This window comes from Giraffa tippelskirchi, chromosome 2, assembly GCF_054371585.1.
Source record: "Giraffa tippelskirchi isolate mGirTip1 chromosome 2, T2T-mGirTip1v1.2.pri, whole genome shotgun sequence".
NCBI lineage: Eukaryota > Metazoa > Chordata > Mammalia > Artiodactyla > Giraffidae > Giraffa > Giraffa tippelskirchi.
Genome location: NC_137276.1, coordinates 193893099 through 193913286, shown reverse-complemented (window position 1 = coordinate 193913286; position 20188 = coordinate 193893099). Strand labels below are relative to the sequence as shown.

General features: G+C 37.5%; 1 long non-coding RNA gene across 2 annotated transcripts in view; it reads left to right on the top strand.

The window, feature by feature from the left end:
- LOC145528695 (uncharacterized) overlaps nucleotides 1-20188 on the top strand; it is a 686972-nt gene that overhangs the window by 195197 nt on the left and 471587 nt on the right. Inside the window, exons 3-4 of one of the 2 annotated variants that reach the window (XR_014070553.1) lie at nucleotides 16018-16141; nucleotides 17176-17268. The exons of the other annotated variant lie outside the window; for it this stretch is intronic. This is a non-coding gene — a long non-coding RNA (uncharacterized LOC145528695). The remainder of the gene's footprint in view (nucleotides 1-16017; nucleotides 16142-17175; nucleotides 17269-20188) is intronic. 2 annotated transcript variants of the gene reach the window in all.

Genomic DNA, 20188 nt, shown 5'->3' with positions numbered 1-20188 from the left:
TTCAGAGGTATCTTCTGTTTCTCAAAATAATCCTTATGTCCAAGATATATTTTCTGGTAGCATCTTCTGCCATTCTTCATTCTGTTTTAATTTTGATATTTTTAATTCTTTGTGTGTGTGTGTTTTAAGGGAAAATAATTTTGAAGTATTTTCAACAGAACTTAAAAAAGGATATAAAAGAATCTTTCTATGTAGGACATTTGAAAAACTGGACTTAGCTATTTAATAGAAACTTTCTTTCTTTCTTGTATTTGGTGACTTCTCTCACTGAATTTGATGGTATTTCCAATCTTGCTTAAAGTACTGCAGTCAAATTCTGCACAACTCTTCCTTCTAATTTTGCACTGATGATAGCCTCTTCTTTCTGAGATGCTCTCACTCTTGTCACAGCCACACCATTCCCTACTCTTTTCCTAGCTCTCCAAGTTTTTCTGTGTCTTTGTCTTCCCCGTTAAATTTGCACTTCTCCAAGTATGATCCTTAGTTCATCTGCGTGCGTAATAGTCATTATAATAGGATTCCTATTAAAAAAAGCAGATTTTTGGTCCTAGTCTTGACCTTCTAAAGAGAAATATTCTAGTGATGGAGCCCAAGAATCTACCTTGCAGAAAGTTTCTCACAGTGCAGCTTATGCACAGTAAAGTTTGAAATCTGCTAGCTTAAAATGATGAGTTGCTTCAGGATCCTTCCACATTTCTGCCCTGGTCACTCCAAGATTCTTCCTATTATCTGAAAATGCAGTAAAACTTCTCTGGCCTCCATGTTTGTGCCCATTCTAATTTCATTCCTGAGTCTGACTTCTATCTCTCCTTGGAAGGTGCACCAACCCTTATATTCGTCTTGAATTTGGTGTTTTGCCTATCTACATAGATGCCAGAACCAAACCTGGAGGGTAACCCTAATTTTTGTCCTTTTCTTCTAGATTCATTCATTCATAGGCTCCTATTTATCTGCATCCTAAATATTTTTACGTTTCATCCAGATCTCTCCAGTACCATTTTTACTACCCTGACTCTGGCCCATATTATTGCTCATCAAAATTATTACAACAGCAATTTTTATTCCAGTCCCAAATAAAGTCTCAATCATTCCCCATCTAAGGTCTTAATCTAATCCAGTCACTGCTCTGATTAAAAGCTTTCAATGGGTCTCATCTGATTTTTTTTCTTTTTAAAAAAAATATTTATTTTTTAATTGAAGGATAATTGCTTTACAGAATTTTGTTGTTTTCTGTCAAACATCAACATCAATCAACCATAGGTGTACATGTAAAATATAAACTCCCTAGTGTAGCTTACAAGGTCCTTCATGATTGATCATTGTCTATTTATCCAATTTATTTCTTAGCTCTCTCAGCTTCATACTTTATAATTTGGTCATGGTCAACGTTTCTTAGTCAACATTTCAACAACAACATGTTGTTTCTTGTCTCTGGACTTTTATACATTTATACTTTTTTTCTTGGAGCCCTAGTCTTTACTCTGATAATTTATTCCTAATATTTAGGTCTCAGTTCCCTGGTAGCTCAGACAGTAAAGAACCTGCCTGCAATGCAGGAGATCTGGGTTCAATCCCTGTGTTGAGAAGACCCCCTGGAGAAGGGAATGGCTACCATTCCAATATTGTTGCCTGGAAAATTCCATGGATAGCTGAGCCTAGTGAGCTATAGTTCACTGGGTCACAAAGAGTCAGACATGACTGAGCAACTAACAGTCCACACTCCTCTGGAATGCCCTCTGTCTCACCTCTTGGTGTGGGCACAGAATCACAACAGTGCCCCAAACAAAAAGGAAGAAGGGTTACTACCCTAACATTTTATTTATCTCATAGTATTTTCCAGAATGAGATCAAACAGTCACCTGTAGCTGCAAAGGAGGCTGTAAATGAAAGTGTCTTTCAAAGGGAATGAAATATTAAGAATTGTACAGATTGATCATGATTCATCACTCAGACTGGACAAATTGCTGTGAAACAACAGTGGGATTCTGTTTTCAAGACAGAAGGGAAAGTGGCCTAAGAGGAAGTGTTTGCCAGGTTCCCCTTATAGATTGACACTCTAGGGATCTGGGTTGAGTACCAGCAGGCCTATGCCTTAATCTAGCCCTAGTTATCCCCCCCTCTCCTTAGACACTAAGGGCTATTTCCAAAGTAAGAAGCAAATGCCTGCAGGGCTCTGCCAGTCAAGGTTAATGTCCAGGCATCTTGTGTTTGCTGCTTCTTAAGGGACCCTTTTGCTACTTTGCATGGTACTTGTTTCTGGAGTTGAAGAAACACCGATTAAAAGGATTAATTTGACTGGTGCTCCAGAGAATTTGGAAAGCAAACAACTGTTTCTTTTTTGTCAATATGGCAATTAAGAATGGGGAGATTAAAGAAAGAAAAGTAAATGCAGCTTTTATTTCTACAGTAGACTGATAGGCCAGTGAATCACTGAATAGGTAATGAGCACCAGAACAGTTTTAGATTAAGAAATACAGTTCAGGGATAAAGTCTCTCTTCCATCAACTACTTTCACCTTAAAGTACCCAAATATAGCATAGACCAAAACTTGCCAACTTAGAATTGGAAATTAGTGTTTTTTTCTTATTGTATATAAAAGTATTTTTATACCAGTGAAAAATCTGTATGAAAATTTGGTTTCAAGTAAAAGTAGATTTTTCTGCAGTGTTACTATTAACTTTACTGTGGATGACAAAATTATATAGTCACGTTATTAGAGTGAATGATCCAATAGGAGCATTAGTAGCTGATATGAAATGATTTGAAATTATAGTCTTACAGAGTGAATCCTAGCTTCAGTTCTGTTATCAATTTACCTGTCAGTTATTTTGGTAAAGATAACACTTTCCTGATATTTTAAACAGTGGTGATGATGCCTCCTTTACCACTGGATTGAAGAGCACTTCATTGTCCCCCCAACCCTAGCTTAGTGATTGACACATGACAGAAATTCAGTAAATACTCATTAAACAGAACATAGAATTTAAAATAAAATATATATATGGGGTTCCCTGGGGGCTCAGATGATGAAGAATCCACCTACAATGTGAGATACCTGGGTTTGATATCTCGGATGGGAAGATTCCCTGAAGGAGGGCATGGCAACCCACTCCAGATTCTTGCCTGGAGAATCCCCATGGACAGAGGAGCCTGGCAGGCTATCGTCCATGAGGTTGCAAAGAGTCAGACACAACTGAGCAACTAAGCACAGCACGGTATATATATATATATATGAAAGTATTGTGAATGACTATATAATTATTTTTACTTTCTTCCATGATGTGTCTTGTTTCAAAACCTACTGACAGAAATTAAGGGATATGTTAAAATCACATCATACAAACATTTAATTTGCAATACCTTTAGGATTCCATTTGGCAGTATTGAGATTGACTTCATCTATAAACCTTCAGAATTATTTTTAGGAATACATTTTATTTATAAGCCATTGGAATCATTTAAGAGACAACTTTATAATCTTAGATTTTTTTTTTCAAGCCTCATTCTACTGGGTAAAGGTACACATGGAATAGCTTTTGATGTGTGCTATGATTTTTATTATCAGTCATTAACAGCAAAATTAATCAAAAGCCAAACTTGCTGAAGAATGACCATGAAGAAGGGACTGTACTTATTAGAACATAATTTCAGGATAAAATCATGATAGAGTATCCCTTGACTATTTCAATTCCTGGAAGAGTTGAGATAAAGTGGCCCTTGAGACTTGGTGGTAAGTATTGCTGAGAGGAAAGCATCAAGGCAGTTGCTGTCTCTCTAGCTGAGAATTCCACCTACAAATACCCACTAATGCTTGCATACCAGTTATCTCACATGGTGAAACCTATAGGAAAAACAGAGAGGGTAGTGAACCTAAAGAGGAAAAAGGACATTTTTTTCAGAAGACTTTGTGCTTTAGAAATCCCTTTGAAACACCAGGAAAGGGAGGAAATCTTGTTAAATTATTTAAGCAAAGAGGCCATTAAGCTGAGGTGGATTTGAGGCCTTAGTAGCTTACATAAGCAAACCAAATCCTAAGCCTCTAATACCTTAAGTTTTAGAAATTGGAACCTAAAGGATGATAAATCTCAAACAGCTAATTGTGCTTTCACAAATAAAGCAACCACTTAAACTATAGTCAGCCCAATAATTTCCTTTTTTAGCTAGTTCCTCTCCTCTATAAAAGTCTTTCCCCTAACTTCTGTTGGTAGAGAGATCCTAATAATTTCTAAGTTGGTACTTGATTCAAATAAATTTTTACTCAAATAAACTCTTGATTTTTAATATGTGTCAGTTTATCCTTCAGTTCAGTTCAGTCGCTCAGTCGTGTCCAACTCTTTGCGACCCCATGAATTGCAGCACGCTAGGCCTCCCTGTCCATCACCAACTCCCGGAGTCCACCCAAACCCATGTCCATCGAGTCCGTGATGCCATCCAACAATCTCATCCTCTGTCATCCCCTTCTCCTCCCACCCTCAATCTTTCCCAGCATCAGGGGCTTTTCCAATGAGTCAGCTCTTCGCATCAGGTGACCAAAGTAATGGAGTTTCAGCTTCAACATCAGTCCTTCCAATGAACACCCAAGACTGATCTTTAGGATGGACTGGTTGAATCTCCTTGCAGTCCAAGGGACTCTCAAGAGTCTTCTCCAACACCACAGTTCAAAAGCATCAATTCTTCGGTGCTCAGCTTTCTTTATAGTCCAACTCTCATATCCATACATGACCACTGGAAAAACCATAGCCTTGACTAGACGGACCTTTGTTGGCAAAGTAATGTCTCTGCTTTTTAATATGCTATCTAGGTTGGTCATAATTTTCCTTCCAAGAAGTAAGTGTGTTTTAATTTCATGGCTGCAGTCACCATCTGCAGTGATTTTGGAACCCAGAAAAATAAAGGCAGCCACTGTTTCCACTGTTTCCCCATCTATTTGCTATGAAGTGATGGGACCAGATGCCATGATCTTAGTTTTCTGAATGTTGAGCTTTAAGCCAGCTTTTTCACTCTCCTCTTTCACTTTCATCAAGAGGCTCTTTAGGTCTTCTTTGCTTTCTTCCATAAGGCTGGTGTCATCTGCATATCTGAGGTTATTGATATTTCTCCCGGCAATCTTGATTCCAGCTTGTGCTTCATCCAGCCCAGCGTTTCTAATGATGTACTCTGCATATAGGTTAAATAAGCAGGGTGACAATATACAGCCTTGACGTACTCCTTTCCCTGTTTGGAACCAGTCTGTTGTTCCATGTCCAGTTCTAACTGTTCTAACTGTTGCTTCCTGACCTGCATACAGGTTTATTGAACAATGTTAAATGCAAGGGTTATTTCAGTAGTTACTGTTTCTTCTTTCCTCTGCTCCTTGGGCGAAGCAATAGCCATGTTTAATTGATGGTAGGTATAAACATGCTGTAACAAGGACCGTAAGGTATTATGAAGAGGTCTGATGGTAACCAAATGATAAACTAATGCCCACAAAAGAGTTAGTGTCAACATTGCAACACCTATAAACAAGGATAATATCACTATCCAAAGACAAACACTTGTATATAGAAGTGAAAATGAAATATTACCCACTTTGTTTTGCCTTCTTTATCATTGTCTTTTTTAAATTAATGAATTTGTTTTAGTTGGAGGATAATTACTTCACAGTATTGTAGTGATGGTTTTGCCATACATCAACATGAATTTGCCACAGGTATACATATGTCTCCTCCATCCTGAACCCCCCCCCACCCCACCTCATTCCCACCCTATCCCTCTGGGTTGTCCCAGAGCACTGGCTCTGGGTTCCCTGATCATTGTCTTTTAACAATTTTTTATCAGAGCATAGTTGACTCCAAAGGGCTTCCATGGTAGATCAGAGGTAAAGTGTCTGGCTGCAACGCAGGAGACCTGGGTTTGATCCCTGGATCGGGAAGATCCCCTGTGGAAGGAAGTGGAAACCTACTCCGATATTCTTGCTGGAAAATTCCACGAAGGGAGGAGCCTGGTAGACTACAGTTCATGGGGTCACAAAGAGTTGGACATGACTGAGCGACTTCACTTACACTTTCATAGCTGACTTACAATGTTGTGTGTTAGTTTCAGATGTACAGTAAAGTGAGTCAATTATTTACATACATATATCCATTCTTTTTTAGATTCTTTTCCCATATCAGAAATTACAAAGTATTGAGTACAGTTTCCTGTGCTGTGTAGTAGATTGTTAGTTATCTATTTTATATATAGTAGTGTGTATTTGTCAATTCATGATTAAACTAGATGTGAATGTGAGAGTTGTTGCCCTAGGAAAAAAAGAACAAAAAAGAACTTGGAAAGAGAGTAAAACTCTTGACTTTGTAGCTCCCAAGTAGGCTTTTGTAATTTTCTGTTGGAGATAGTAAAAAAGCTGAAGAATGTTTGAAAAGCAATAACTGTGCACTATTCCAACAAAAAGAGATTTGTAATAGAATAGCAGACATTGGGCTTGAATGTATACCAAGAGGGCTAGAGCATTCAAAGCATGGAATCCACATCTAAAACTGCTAGGCCAGGAAGAACGAACAGTAAGCCATTTCCTAAAGAACATAAATGTACAGTGTTTGAAATGAGAAAGATAATGTAAAAATATTTTTACTTTTAAATTAAATTTTTTTTTTACTGAGATATGGTTGAAGTACAATATATCAGTTTCAGGTATACAGCATTGTTATTCACAATTTTTAAAGATTGTACTACATTTACAGTCATTTATAAAATACTGGCTATATTCCTTGTGTTGTATAACATATCCCTGTAGCTTATTTCATACATTGTAGGTTGTACCTCTTAATCCCCTACCCCTATCTTGTCCCTCCCTCTTCCCTCTCCCCCTGGTAACCACTAATTTGTTCTGTATATCTGTGGTTTGTTTCTTTTTTGTTATATTCACTAGTTTATTTTTTTTAGATTCCACATGTAAGTGATATCATACGGTATATATCTTTCTCTGTCTGACTTATTTCATCTAGCATAATACCCTCCAAGTCCATCCATGTTTCTGCATATGGTAAAATTTCATTCTTTTCTATGGCTGAGTGTATTCCATTGTCTATATATACCATATATTTTTTATCCATTCATTTGTTGATGGACACATAGACTGCTTCTATATCTTGGCTATTGTAAATAGTGTTGCTATGAACATTGGGTTGCATGGATAGTTTTGAATTAGTGGTTTTACTTTTCTCAGATATATACCCAGGAGCGGAATCGCTGGGTCATAGGTAGTTCTATTTTTAGTTTTTAGAGAAATAACCTTAGTGTTTTCCACAGTGCTGTGTCAATTTACCAGGGTTCCCTTTTCTCCACATCCTCATTAACATTTGTTATTTGTGGTCTTTTTGATGATAGTCATTCTGACTTGTGTGAGGTGATATCTTATTATGGTTTTAATCTGCATTTCTCTGATAATTAACAATGTTAAGCAAGAAAGATAATTGAATTTGATGTGACTGGGGTTTAGATACTGATGGGACTTGAATAGGGCCATGCCCATACATCCCTGAGCAGATGAGAACAGTTCTCTTAAAACTCTTAAGTACTAGTTTTGGTTTTACTTTTTATTATGTGTCTTAACGGAGAAGGCAATGGCACCCCACTCCAGTACTCTTGCCTGGAAAATCCCATGGACGGAGGAGCCTGGTAGGCTACAGTCCATGGGGTCGCTAAGAGTCGGACACGACTGAGCGACTTCACTTTCACTTTTCCCTTTCATGCACTGGAGAAGGAAATGGCAACCCACTCCAGTATTCTTGCCTGGAGAATCCCAGGGACGGCGGAGCCTGGTGGGCTGCCATCTATGGGGTCGCACAGAGTCGGCCACGACTGAAGCGACTTAGCAGCAGCATATGACTTAAAGAAACTTATCAAAACAGAGTCATCCATTACATCATCAATCTGCTAATATATATTTCAATGCTTATCCTGCTAGATTTTTTTATCTATACATATTTATATATATTTATATCTATAACTGTATCTTTTCCTATACTTTATTTGTATCTGCATCTACATCTGTAACTATAACTGTATCTAAAAGTATTATGGCTTGGGAAATTCTGGAAATATAGTGACAACTGGAAAGAAAATAAAAAATAAACTCATAGTCGATATTTATAACAAAACTAGGTCACAAACTAGTCCTTTGGATTTCAAAATATAAACAGGTGGGAGCAAGTCACCAATAGCCATACAGCCTGCATAGCAATGTCTTCATCGGAAGAAGCAAAAGGAAGCAACAGAGTGACTGAAGGACCTGAGATAAGACCTCACCAGCCAATAAATGTCACTGGAGAGTGTGGTGCATCCATTAGAAAATACAGTTAAAAGTGGAAAGGTTTCTTCTGTTTCCTATAGTGGGTGAGTGCTTTTAAGGATCTGGGGTTGGTTAACCCTCATGAACTTTTGACTGATTAACCAGGGTTTCCTTTAAGGAATAGCGTCCCCTACTAGGGAGAAACTTCCAGAAGTAGAAACAAAATTGGTCTGATATGGACAATGATAAGAAAAGATGTTCCTGTAAGAGTGGGAAAGGGAAACAGAAAAATCTCAGAAAGCAAGTGAACACATTTTTTAACACAACACACCAATACTAGAAGAAGGAAACTTTGAAGTTAGAAAATGTCATTTGAACTAAGATCACTTCTAAAAGCTCAAGAAAATAATTTCTCATGAAAGTGAATAACAAAAACGTGTTGTTCTAAACCCCATTAAAACTTATCAAGACACAGGACTTCCCTGGTGGTCCAGTGGTTTTTTGAGAATCCACCTGCTAGTGAAGGGGAAATGGGTTCAATCCTTGATCTGGAAAGATCCCACAGGCTGAAGAGCAACTAGGCCTGTGCATCACAATTCCTGAGCCAGTGCTCTAGAGTCCCCCAGCCACAACTAGTGAGCCCACATGCTGCAACTACTGAAGCCCGAGTGTGCTAGAGCAAGCGCTCCATGATAAGAGAAGCCACTGCAATGAGAAGCCTGTGCACCACAACTAGAGAATGGTCTCTGCTCTCTGCAACTAGAGAAAGCCTGTGTACAGCAAGAAAGACCCAGCACAGCCAAAAATAAATAAATAGATACATAAATAATTATCAAGATACAAAGAGACTAAAGATGAAAACATGCTAGAATGATCTGTCTATAACACAGATAAAAATTATAACCTGCTATTTCAAAGCAAGTTTAATGACATTAAAATTTAATGTAAGATATAAATGAATGACAAATGACATATCTGAATTTTTTAAAAGTCAGAAATAAAATGAAGGTAATCAAGAAAGAATTAGACATAAAAAATTACATTGGATGAGGCAAACAAACACAGCAAATAATGTCTTAAGAAAAATGAAAGGTTAAAAGTTAAAAAAATTGAAATCCCATTTTTTGGAAAAAGGAAAAGGAACAAAGAGAGATGAGCAAAGAAGATACATACACAGATGATAGGTGTACCTGAAGAAGAAAACCAAAGCAAGGAAAGAACCAATACTCAAACTGTAATTCAAGAAGGTTTATATGGAAACTAAAAAAGGGACATTAGACTCTTATTGGAAGGACACATTTTATACTCAAGAATATCAACATAGAAAGACCAGTCATCAAGATCTATGTTAGGGAAACTCCATGGCTCAGATGGTAAAGAATCTGCTTATAATGCAGGAACCTGGCTTTGATCCCTGGGTCAGGAAGATCGCCTAGAAAAGGGAATGGCAACCCACTCCAGTATTCTTGCCTGGAGAATTCCATGGACAGAGGAACCTGGTGGACTGTAGTCCATGGGGTCTCAAAGAGGTGGACACAACTGAGTGACTAACACTTCCCACTTTCCTTGGACTTGAAAGAAAAAAAAATCCTTTGGGCATCTGGGCAAATTTTCCTCTTAATAAGGGAAAGTTATCTTATCATTATACTTTTGACAGCAATGATTCACACCAGAAAATAATGAAGATATATTAAATATAACCAAGAGAGGAAATGTAAAAATAAGAACTTTATATCCAGCAAAATTATTCATAAATCAGGTAGAAATTTTTGTCAGTATACAGAACTCAGGGATATTGGGAATTTCTTATGAGCACATGTTGGAGGACTCTGCTGGAGAATGAGTTTCAGGTGACCAGACTGACTAGGGTGACACTGACATATGTAATTATGATAATAATGTATAGAACTAGGAATAAAGAAGGGGACTGCAAGGAGATCCAACCAGTCCACCCTAAAGGAGATCAGTCCTGGGTGTTCACTGGAAGGACTGATGTTGAAGCTGAAACTCCAATACTTTGGCCACATCATGCGAAGAGCTGACTCATTGGAAAAGACCCTGATGCTGGGAAAGATTGAGGGCAGGAAGAGAAGAGGACAACAGAGGATGAGATGGTTGGCTGGCATCATCGACTTGATGGACGTAGGTTTGGGTGGACTCAGGGAGTTGGTGATGGACAGGGAGGCCTGGTGTGCTGTGGTTCATGGGGTCACAAAGAGTTAGACACGACTGAGCGACTGAACTGAACTGAACTGAAAGATTATGGTGTGTAATGGACTTCCCAGGTGGCTCAGTGGTAAAGAATCCACCTGCCAATGCACGAGAAGTGTGTTCAATCCCTGGGTCAGGAAGATTACCTGGAAGAGGAAATGGCAACCCACTCTAGTATTCTTGCCTGGGAAATCCCATGGACAGAGGAGTCTGGTAGGCTACAGTCCAAGGGGTCGCAAAGAGTCGGACACGGCTAAAACGACAGAGCAGGCACACTCAGTGGAGTTAAGTGCTAAGTGGAGGTGCTAGGATTGGACAACCATTCATCTTCCTGGCAGAGATTCTTTTAAGGACTCCTAAGTACCTGAGTGTTGAATTTAGCCCAGTAACTTTAGACTGAGAAAATCTCCTTGAAGGACCTATTGTGTGTGTTATCTGTTTTTAAAAAAGGATTAAATACTATAATTTTTAACACTGGTAGAGCTCTAATAGTCTTCTATTGGAAGACTAAGATGTTGATGTCACATCTTTTTCCTAGTTACCTAGACTCAAAGCCTAGGAATAGTTTTTCCTTATTGTATATCATTCCCTTACCCTTGACATTCACAGAGTTGTCAAGACTTGCAGATTTTACCTCTGAAATAAGTGTACCTTTATCTATCCTCAATTTTGCATTTCTATTCTACAATTCTAGTTCATCTCTTTCCAGACCATTGCAGGAGTGAACTGTTGTTCTCCTTACATCTGAAAGTCTTTGTAAATTACCTTGTAAATATGTTATGCTAATCTGCCAGAAGCATAGCTTCTGCTTGCATGTTAAAAGGCTGCCAATGGTCCCTACTGGCAACATTTTTGTCAAAGCATAATAACTTCTCTAGGAAATGGCTTTAGAGTACCTTGCTATTGCCTTTTCTTTCACTTTGCTACATGGGTGCTATTCAAGTGTTTCTCAAATTTAATGTGCATATAAATCATATATAGATAATGCACTCTTCTCAAAAGGTATTGTGTGCTTGCTTGGTTCTGCGCTATTCATTGCCTCTATACCTTGTCTCCTATCTCCTGCTGCTATTGTTGCTAAGTTGCTTCAGTTGTGTCCGACTCTGTGTGACGCCATAGACGGTAGCCCACCAGGCGCCACTGTCCCTGGCATTCTCCAGGCAAGAATACTGGAGTGGGTTGCCATTTCCTTCTCCAATGCATGAAAGTGAAAAGTGAAAGTGAAGTCGCTCAGTCGTGTCTGACTCTTCGGGACCCCATGGACTGCAGCCTACCAGGCTCCTCCGTCCATGGGATTTTCCAGGCAAGAGTACTGGAGTGGGTTGCCATTGCCTTCTCCTTCTATCTCCTATGATAATCCTATTCCTCCTTCAAAATGCATACTGAAAGCCAACATATCCATGAGATCTTATTTGGATGAATTTTATGTTCTTTCTCAAATTCTGAAACATCTATATGTATATTGTTCATAACACAAACTATATTACCTTGTATGATATTTTCTCAAATAGAAGGTAAAAATTGTGAAGACGGGGCATGCTTTATTTTACTCTAAATTCCCCATAGACCTTGTACAACACTTCATATGTTGTAGGTACTCAGTGACTACTATTTAAATGGAATTACTCTGTGTTATTGAATGACACTGATAGAATAAACCACAAGCAAACAGACTTGTGTTCGTAATTAATGTTTGCAATATTTCCTATAAGCAGGAAAAGCTTAGATTCTCTTTAGCTGTGGCCTTTTCAGAAATGTTTGTATAAATACCAAATATCAGACTCTGCCCTATTGTTAAAACAACAGATTTCAAGTCAACTTAATGTTTGAAATTAAAAAGGAAAATGCTAAGTAGTAATGCATGAAGAAGGTTAAAGCTTTTAATTTTTTTTTTCAGGAAAACTTGAATTGGTACAATTAAGTAGAAACAGGGTGTTCTTGTGGTTGAAATGGATTCTTTTGCCTAGTTCTTCAACGTATTGTTTGAAAAATGCTATGTGTTCTCAGTGGTTGTCTTAGTTTGTCACCACTCAAGCAGAGGGAGAATTGTGTCCATTGTAAAGTGAGAATTGCTAGAGCTTTGGACTTAAAGGAAAATTGTCCCTGTGGTATTCATTCAACCATTCACACTTCTTGTGCTCTTAATATATGCCAATCAGTGTGTTATAGATGCAGAATTGAAAATCTTAATCGTTTTCTTAGAATCTGCAAAAAATCTAGTGGGAAAGATGAAAAAATAAACAATCACTAACAAAACAATGTGACAAGTGGTTTAAAAGATTGGGGAAGCTAAGGAGTCTAAGAGAGTGAGTAGGATTTGTTTGGTGGAACAGGCAGGAGAGGACATTTCACAGTGAGCAGCATTCCTTAACATTTTTTTTTTTTAATATCACCCTACTAAGGAACATTTTTAGACCCTTTTTTTCCTAAATGCTAGCCCGACCCCCATGAAATGTTAATACCACAGATATATTGTATGTCCCTTTATGTATTGTGGCATGTTGGAGAAGCATAGAAGACCATTATAATAGCTAACAATTTTTTGTTCCCTCAAGAGCCAATTTTCATTCCCTTGGGTCAATATCATCCCCACTGAGAATGCTTGGCATGGAGGAACTAACTGCCTAGATCCAGTCAGTTAATTTGAATGTCTTAGGGTTAATCTTGCCAACCTTTTTAGTTTCCTACTGCTCCCAGATTGTTTCTAACCTGCTGTCAGCAATTTTCAACTGATTATGGCTGTCAGCTAACTGGCTTTTAGGGTAACCTTCTTGGCATTTAGTAGGTTAAGATTCTGCTGTGAGTAACAGAAAAGTGAAAATTAGTAGTGGTTTATGCAAGATAGTTTAGTCCCTACTCTTTTCTTTATGTCAACAAAGGGCAGAGATGGACAAAACAGAGCTGAAATATGCCTCTGGTCTTGAAGGATCAAATATGCCTCTTGAAGGACCCAGGTTCCTTCCAGTTCATGCTGCCTTGTCACTCTAGATTGGCCCTTGTCCAAGTTGGCATCTATAGCCTAGCAGCAGGAGGAAGCAATGTAGAAGTAGGAGGGAAGCCATGTGACAGCTGTCTGGTAAGGTAGGATTTAGGAAGCTGCTACAGAGCACCCATACACACTGCACATTGCCCGGGAATTAGGCACATGGCCATACGTGGCTACAAAGGAGACTGGGCCATGTTGCCTTAATTCTGGTGGCCTTATGCCGAGATAAAATTTTTGTGAAAAATGAGACTGGGTAGTGAGGAACCACAAGAGTTTTTGTTACCCTCTGCCATGAATTTTCACTTTGAAGGAATTATTTTTACTAGATAAATAAGATTGCAACATTGATTGGATCAAAATACAATGCATAAAATGATCCACAGTCAAAGATTTAATGAGTCAAGCTTCTTTAAGTATTCTTTTTCCCCATATAATTCCTATCTATGCATGATTTTTTAAATATTTATAATTAATAGACAGATTTAACTGTTCTTTTTTATTTAATGTTGTAAATATGTATTTTTCTGTTATAGAATCCTCATAATTTTAATAGCTTTATATATGTTACACTAAATATTTTCATGTGTATTAACTTTTCCTTGTTTTTCATTATCTTTTTTATTTCCTTTATCTTCCTACCAAAAGTGAGATAATTGGGATAAAGAAATTCATATAAATATGAATATACTTAAAATATACTGAAAAATCATTTTTTCAAAAGGAATCTTCCAATTTATTACTTTTTATGTTATGTATGAGAGTATCAGCTTGATTACCAAATTCCCTCATTGTTTTGGCTTTTAAAAAGGTACATTACTCTTATTTCAATGTGTTCTTTTAAGAACCAGCAGAGTTGAACATTTTATATATTTATTTTACTTTATTAATCTTAAGTTGTTTGTGTCACTTTTTCATTTTAGTGTCATCTTTCATACTAATTTCCATATATTTTTATATAGCATATATATTAGTTTTTATATATATCAATTTTGCTGCAGATAGTTATCTAAATGTTTTTCCTCTTCCTTTAAAATCATTATTTTTATTATTCTATATATTTTTTACATAATGTAAAGAAATTTTACATATTGTAAAATAGCTCTTTTATGCATGTGGAGCTTACATATCATATAATGATACATGTTGTGAGGTTGTATATGATTGATATTTGTTTCTCCAAATTCCTCAGCAGTTATCACATTATATTTTAAAATAAATCCTCCCCTTACCTCTATGGTGTAGCATATTTAATACATAAATATATAACATATATGTGCATGTATATATGTATATGGATGCAATTGGAATTATTACTCTATTTTATTTCTGTTTTTGCAGCAATTTCCACTGATTTAATGATGTTTTAAAATATACTTGGCAATAGTCAATAATGTTAGCTCTTATTTTACCTTTATAACCTTTCTTTTAAATGCTATATTTTGAGAGATTTATCCATTTTTTAAAGGATATATATTTTTTAATGGAGTATTTTTAAAGAGGACAAAAACCTAATGATAAAGCTTTCTTTGGACACAGGGATTAAATTTTGAGAGTCATAAATGAGTACTGAGGAGTAGAGCAGCTCTCTTCATCCTCACCTCCCACTCTCAAGCAGTAGTACCTGTGGAGAATGCGTGGAGAGTATTTCTGCTCACAGGTTGGAGGGAGGCTGAAGCTCAAATATCTGTACATTACTCTGACGCCAAGTTCTAGGTTAGCTGATTACCTCTCTCCAATCATCTTTTGGGGAAGTGATCTATAAGAAACAACATTTTTCTCCAATGCCCCAAACAACCCTTATCTTCTTTATATTGGTGTTCAGTTCAGTTCAGTTCAGTCACTCAGCATGTCCAACTCTCCATGGACTGCAGCACGCCAGGCCTCCCTGTCCATCACCAACTGCCGGAGTTTACTCAAACTCATGTCCATTGAGTTGGTGAGGCCATCCAACCAAATCATCCTCTGTTGTCCCCTTCTCCTCCAGCCCTCAATCTTTCCCAGCAACAGGGTCTTTTTCAAATGAGTCAGTTCTTTGCATCAGGTGGCCAAAGTATTGGAGTTTCAGCTTCAGCATCAGTCCTTCCAATGAATATTCAGGACTGATCTCCTTTAGGATGGACTGGTTGGATCTCCTTGCTGTCCAAGGGACTCTCAAGAATCTTCTCCAACACCACAGTTCAAAAGCATCAATTCTTCAGTGCTCAGCTTTCTTTATAGTCCAACTCTCACATCCATACATGACTACTGGAAAAACCATAGTATTGACTAGACAGACCTTTGTTGGTAAAGTAATGTCTCTGTTTTTTAATATGCTGTCTATGTTGGTCATAACTTTTCTTCCAAGGAACAAGCATCTTTTAATTTCATGGCTGCAGTCACCATCTGCAGTGATTTTGGAGCCCCCCAAAATAAAGTCTGTCACTGTTTCCACTGTTTGCCATGAAGTGATGGGACCAGATGCCATGATCTTAGTTTTCTGAATGTTGAGTTCAGTTTTATTGGTGTATGACCTGGCAAATCACCATTACTATTTTCCCAATCCCCATTCTAGAGCCTGAGAGAAGATCAGGGGAAAGAAAAGGCAGGAGGGACCTTTAGCAGAAAAACCAACCTAAAAAGATGCATGGCAGGGAGAGGGGGAAAGTAATTAGAAAAGAATGACTGAGTTGATTCAGGTATGTGGCAGTTCTCTTTGGTTTCTCTACACATTTAAATGCATATGAGCATTTAATGTGTGTTCCTTTGAGTTATGCTAATTTATCTGACATCTCATGGCCTATACCAAACCAAACATTGTTGTCTGACTTAAAATTATATGCAAGTTTAAACTCCTTCACATTGCAAGTTTTTCCTCTTTGTTATAAGAATATAAAATAACAGGTACGGACCAATTTACATAAATTTACTCACTTTAAGCAATCATAGCTTGAGATGAGTTTCTTTGAACTTGCAAGTTGCAGTTTTATTCACTAAATTATCCAGGTTTGCAACTTACATCAAATAGTTCTTAAGGGCCACAATTCCCTTTGTGCCTATATAGGCTCAATACAAAGAATGACACCATAAGGTATTAGGGTATTTATCTTATTTCATTATATGATTTTTATGGGAAAATATAAATAGAAGGGAGGGTTGGTTATTTTGGCTACTTGATTCCTAAATCTGTCCAAGAGGAAGTCAACACCTGATTTATTACAAAATTTTGCAAACTTCAGCTGACAAATTTCACCAACCTTTCTTTCCTCATACTCTTCATCTAAATGAATCCTTTAGAAAAATGAAATATAAAAAAGTAGTCAGAATACATGTCAAGTATCAATGAAAAGTTGTTAAAGCTGAACTCTCTTAGCCAAGGAAACATTCATTTTAACAAATATCCCTCTCTGATTAGTTTCTGCCTTGAATACTGCTAAAATAAATACACACAAAATCAGCCTTCAGGGTTTTCTTACTATTTGCTGTGATTGTGTAGTTCAATTCATTAGAAAACTAGCAGTACATATCACAGTTTAGTTCCCTGCACTGCCTTGCAGGGCTGCTATTAAAGTGAGTTTCTGGCTCTGGACATGCAGGCAGAAGTCTCTTAGGTTGGCTTCTCAAAAAGGAAGAAAACAGCAGTTATATCCACATCTAATAACACAAAAGCTATAGAGTCATTCCCAGTACTCATAAATATGTTACTAAAGTAATGTGTCTTTTTCTCCCTCAGATAATGATTTTTCGCCCTCAGATAATGTTTTTTCAAAAAGACAGGTGCAAATTTGTACCAGCTAAGGCCAGGGAAGAAGTCTGAGAAATTAAGGTATTGTGCATTATTTATTCAAAGCATTGTTTAACTGGGGTCTTTTGAAATTTAGTTTTAACCAGAAGAAAAGAAATGACCAAATTCAAGAATCACCTGTAACATTTCTGATACGGAAATCTTTTATGGATAAGGTGTTTGTTTTTAAAAAGTCTTTGTTATTAAAAATATTATGAAAATAAACAAGTTTGAGGACGTATTCTCATATGCAGGGCAAGAGGACATAATCAATTTATGTTTTGTGGCACTTTTCTGAAAAATATGGTCGCTGAGCAATCAGAACAATCTAAAGTTATTTCAGCATGTGCTACTCCAGTGCTCTGGAGACATATGACATCAGACTCCTCACTGGCGTTCCTTCTCACCAGAGGCAATGTGATATATGAGCAATTGCACTGGCCTTGAAGTCAGCTAAACTCGAGGACACATTACAGCCTCTCACTCTTTCTGTGTCCCCGGATAAGTTTCTTAACCTTTCTGTCTATCCTTTTTGCAAGATTTCAAAAAGTGATACAAATCTACTTGCTAGGCCATTGTGAACACCTGTGATGATGTATACACAATATCCACTTTAATGGCTATAACAGCACAGGGATTCAGTGACTAAGAGCTATTATTGTTTTTCTTTCTTTTATCTATCTTACATCATTTTCCTAGATCAGGTGTGTGAATATATTTTAATTGTGCTTAACATTTACACCCTCATCCTCTTTCCACACCCATGAAAGATACTGTTAATTGTTAACTGCACTGTGTTTAGATAGTCTTAGAACCTAATCATTTTATAAATTTGCTGAGGGAGAGATACTGTGTTATATACTGTTTTTTGGTAGGTGTTATAATTTCCAGTACAAATTGCATGCAAGAAAAGATACATTTGTTGCATCATTTCTCAATTTTGTCATTTGAATTCTATTATAGTTTAGAAAGTGAGGTCTCTCAGTCATGTCTGACTCTTTGCGACCCCATGGACTGTAGCCTACCAGGCTTCTCAGTCTATGGAATTTTCCAGGCAAGAGTACTGGAGTGTGTTGCCATTTCCTTCTCCAGGGGATCTTCCCGACCCAGGGATTGAACCCGGGTCTCCCACACTGCAGGAAGACGCTTTACCGTCTGAGCCACCAGGGAAGCCCTTTATATATTATAGTTTGGTTTTTTGCAATACTGAAAGAACACAGTAAGTGGGAACTAGTTTGTGGATCCATGTTTTAAAAGTAATTTTGAAGGCTGATAGTAGGATCAGATTCCATTATGAATATGTACCTACCTCCCACCTGTTAGTCTCCATTCATTTATGAAGAGATCCAGAATTCAAAAGGTAAAGAGTCCTCAACACTCTGTTCTTCCTTTCCTGAGAAAATCCAGAACCGAGTATGCTTATGGAAACTAAACCTTTAGGGAATAGGGAAAGCCAGTGCTACCTCAAACACTGGGCCCATGTTGTCCCAAAGAGGGACAACAGTTAATGTCAGCCCAAGCAAAAATTCCCAAGGACAACTTCATCAAGACAGGTGGGGAGAGTTGTAATGGACAGTTTTAAGAATTGCCTTTATTTTCCTGTTATCTTTTTTTTTTTTTCAGTTTTATTGAATACCATGATTTAGATCTCTATGTAGACTAATGGGATCTGTCTGCAAGTCTACTCTTACCCCAACTTTGCATTAGGAGGCTCCCACCAGCTCTCAATTGTGTCGCTTTTTTTCGATAAATATTAAACTTCTAGTTTTCTTTTCTTTTTTTAGATTTGTTCTCTTAAAATTGGGAAAGACTTCAGTAAAAGATGTAAAACAATATATGTATTTAGAGATGAGGACACACTTATTAAGTGAATAGTGAACAAATTTCCATTTCAGAAAGAAAAGAAAAATATTTCAACTCAGGGTGATGCTTTCTTGATATGTTAAGCAGGATTCTGAGATGGCTCTCAAGATTCCTGTCTCCTGGAGTACATAGTCTGTAGTATCCCCGCCCATGGGTGTGGAAAGAACCTGTGAATAGAATGGATGTCTCTTTCATGGTTAGATTGCATTATAGGACAAAGGCGTAGAAATTTTTCTGATGGAATTAAGGTTGCAGATCAGTTGACTTTGAGTTACTCTCAGGGGAAATGACACTTGGTGGGCCTGGTCTAAACTGGTGACCCATTAAAAGAGTCTGAGCTTTTCCTGATGCTGGAGAGATTTGAAGCAGCAGTGCTATTCTCTCATTGGCTCTGAGGAAGCAGATCGTCATCTTGTGGAGAGGGTAACATGAAAGGGACAGCAGGTGGTTTGCTAGCACAGTACCTGGTTGATGACCAGCAATAAAGCAGGGACTCAGTTTCACAGTTGCAAGGAACTGAATTTTGCCAACAGCTAGTGAGTTTAGAAGGGGACGTGAGCCCCAGATGAGGACACAGGCCCAGCCAACACCTTGTTTTTACTTCATCACGCCCTGGGATGACTTCAGTAACCAGTATCCAGCCCATGAAAGCTGTGAGATAAGAAAGTTGTGTAGTTGTACACAGCTAAGTTTGTAGTAATTTTTAACAGCAATAGAAAACTAATACACTTGGATAAGAAAAAATTTGAATCCATTATTTTAAGGGAGAAAAAATACTTTCTCCCTTAAATTTAATTATTTCACTTGGAGGTATTTTGATTCCATCCTATATCTTCAAAGTCACTCTGCACTCATACTTCAATGAGCATTTACCATGCCAGGTCTTTTCCTCCTTAAGACAGTCTTTTATCTATTCTATGTCCCTCTCTAAATATCTTTCCAACTCTATCTAAAAGAGTTGTCTATAATTACTTTTGGGAATTTACCTTCTCTTATTCACTGAAAGCTAAGTTGAGCCGTTAATCCACAAACATATTCTTCCTGTGTTTGCTCATAACATTCTTGTTAATGAGTCCAGTAGACACTTTTCAGTTCTAAT